This window comes from Ailuropoda melanoleuca, chromosome 2 (genome assembly GCF_002007445.2).
Source record: "Ailuropoda melanoleuca isolate Jingjing chromosome 2, ASM200744v2, whole genome shotgun sequence".
In the NCBI taxonomy this organism is placed as follows: domain Eukaryota; kingdom Metazoa; phylum Chordata; class Mammalia; order Carnivora; family Ursidae; genus Ailuropoda; species Ailuropoda melanoleuca.
In genome coordinates, this window is record NC_048219.1 from 96,039,051 (window position 1) to 96,042,592 (window position 3,542).

Below are 3,542 nucleotides of genomic sequence, written 5' to 3' on the forward strand. Positions count from 1 at the left end.
GGCATTTGACATGTTAGCTGTGGCATAACCGGGGCAAAAATCACCAGCATTTCAAACTCCTAGTTTCACTTGAACCAACTATCAAGTCACATTGTTTCTTCTTGTGTCAAAGGAGTTGATATTATATGTAAAATGGTTTTTCATTTAACACTGGCCTATCATAGCTACATTCGAAATTAACTAATTCCCTCAGGGTAAACCCAAAGGAAATGTTGTAGCTACTTAATTTCCTGAAAATCCGGAATGGGGGAATTTCCAGAGTTTTTATTACTGGTTGGTAATTATGTTCTCTGCACAGATTCATAATATCTATTCTGTAGCTGGCCTTCTAACCTCACTTTAATTTTGTTTAATTAGGAACTTATAAAATCTATAATTGGGTAAGCATTCATTTCTCTCTTGCAGACAAATGTCCAAGTTTTGGTCAGATTATAAGAAAATTAAACACACACACACATACATTCTACATGCAACAATAGTAATAACAATACATTATTATTAGAATAATACAAACAATTAAGATTTATTTTTATTTGAATAAAGTTCACAGGCATACTGATACCATGGAGCATCTTGGCTAAATAACCCATGTTTAGGGATACTTTCACAAATGACATAAAATGTTTTCTCAAAAAATAAAAATCTTCTTGAAAAAAGTATCCAAATAATCTGTATACTTATGCAAATTGACTCTTTGAAAGGAGATTGAGTTTCCTCAATACATGCATATAAATATTAATGGATTGTAGGTAAATAGTAAATCAAAGCCCTAAATTTAATGGATAAAGTATGTGGACAATTTAAGTCGGGGAGAATTGTGGAATGCTAATGTTTTCCCCTTAGAGTTCTGCATCACAGGTTCTGAAAGGCCACCAAGATAAACTGAGTCCAGAAGTAATTTTCTGCTGCTATGCTATTGAATTTATACATTTTGTTCAGCATAATAAAAAACATTTACCATTATTCTTTAAGAACACTGACCTCAAAATATTTAGCAAGTAGCATGCATTCAATTGAAAAGTTGATTGGAAATAAGGAAATTAAACTGTCACTGATGAAATACTAAAGCTCATTATCACAAAGTTTCATTTTAAATGCTGAGAATTAGCTTTATTGCTGCATCAGTAATGATAAGCATGAGCCTTAAATCCACGCCATTTAGGTTTTATGAGCATTATTACAACATATAAACCATAATTCAATTAATTTACAGAAATTGGCATTCTACAATTTATTTTTTCCTTGCTCTTAAGATGCTACATAAGGAAGCCCCAACCATATTCCTATAGAATATGTTCTATCTATTTTACCCTTATTCCTCACCCCACCTTTGTGGATTTTCAAAATATTCACTATTTCCAGATAGGTAAATGTGCTAAAGGAAAAACAGCTCTTTCGCTGCTACACCTTTGCATCATTAGGACAACACTGACCTCTAGTGCTTTAGGAGATAGAGAGGCTAGCTCAGCACCATGCCTAACTTCTCTAACTAAACCACTTGGATGCTTTTCTAAAGCACCATGGGAACAATTTCACTTAAAAGAAGAAAGAGGAGGGGGAGGAGGAGGAGGAGGGGGAGGAGGAGGAGAAGGGGGAGGAGGGGGAGGAGGGAGAGGAGGGAGGAGACAAGAGGAGGAGGAAGAGACAAGAAACATCCGATTCTAACCTTTTCCTACCTATTCTCCGAAACGATTTCTACACCAAGCCCCTTTGGCTCCTCCTGTTTTGAGAGGTTGACCTCTTCAGCGCTCCTTTACAGTAGAAACTTTAATAAAATTTTTATAAGGCATTACCACTAACTATAGATTCTGAACCTCCAAAACTTCCAATCACAGAAACACTGGCTCTGCTTTGGACCATTTTCACTAAACAACATTTGTCTAATTGTCTTCCTTTGAGGTGCAACTCTGGGTTGAGTATCTCTTACTCAAGGTTCTCTTGAACCTTAGAGGGTGGAGAGTTAAGTAGGGCAACTCACAAGTACTAAGTAGTCTTCCCATCTTTCTCTAAGAGCTGTGTTATGTTCCAGTACAGTTAGGCATTTCTGAGGTTCCTGGCGGGCTTAGCAGACAGAGGAGCAAGCCCAGAAACTCAAGGAACCTTGATAAACCATCTTTGGGAACAACACAGATGGCTTAATTGCGTTCTTTCTCATTTAGGAGTTTCCAAGCTGGAAAAAACTTCCCTCGCTCTGCCTAGAGAGGCAGCTGAGCAATTGAGCTTGAACCTCTGACGGCTCTAGCGATTTATTCAACTTTGACGAACTGGGTTCTTTAAATACACAGTGCAGGTGGCAGATCCCCAGGTGTCCAGCCTTCCTGCCTATTAAATTAAATGCCCTGCACTTGCTGAGGTTAGAGCTTGGACGACAGAGCGTACACTTAGTGCATACTCATTATGCGTTCTTTGGCACAAAGATTTTGGGGGTGGAGTGTGCATCAAAGCTCTTCCTTCTGTAACAGGGGCAGCCATTGATCTTGTGGTTTGACTACATTGGGCCATGACTCTTAGGCCCAAACTCCCAATCCTATTAAAGCAATGCCTATTGGTTGCAAGATACCCCAACTGGAGCCTTCTGCCTAGGCGAGGGCTGAAAGCCATGTCTAGCGAGATACTGGGTATGTTGCAAATCCCAGGCAGCCACATTCAGAGATGAGCCACTGTCACCGAGAGCATCTCTCTCTGGAAGCCCTCAGTACAATCTGAACCCGGGGCCCTTCTCCAGAAAAGCTCCTGCTGAGACCAGGCAGGCATAGTACGCGGACCCGGCATAAGGCTCAGGGAAGAGAACCTTCCTTTCTCCCCTGAACTTTGCGATTAGGGGAGAAGGGCAGGAAATTCAGTGGGGCTGGCTCATCCGAGCTCTGCTAACTTTTGGGATGGTTTGAGTGATAGAACCACACCAATCAGCATTTCCCCCCGTCTCCTCCGCTCAGAGCAGACACAATTGAATATGCTTGTACAGTTGAGTGTCTCTCCCCAACGCTAGCGTTTCCCACCTCACCTACCCGCCCCCAGCTCCTGGTACTCACAATTTGTCGCTGTTAATCCTAAATGCCACAAGCCGGAGAACAGCAAAGTGAAAACGCTGGTCAGCCTTGGTACAGAATCCATTTCCCCCGAGTAAGCGGTCCCTCCCAATAGAATCCCAAATTCGCAGGCGCCAGCCGCGGCTTCTTCTTCTGGTCTCTCTCTCTCTCCCTCTCTCCTCGGCACCGCCTGACCCCCTCCCACCCCCCCTAGGAGAGGCACTCGCGGCTTCACTCCATCCCGTGTCCAGACGCTCCACCGAAAGCGTAGCGGGTTCTGCCTCTGAGCTGCGGCTGAAGCTAAGGTCCCCGCAACTGCCGCTTGCTGTACTCGCCCTCCTCGCCCGCCTCTTCCTCCTCTCCCCGCTCCTTAAAGGTGCAAATCCAAATCCCGCTGCAACACCAGGCGCCGAGCCGGGCGGACTGCCACTGCACCTCGGCCGCCGGCGCTGAAATCCGCACCCGGGCCGGCCGCTCCTTATAGGCGAGCGGGGCGCGCGGCACCGCCCCCGG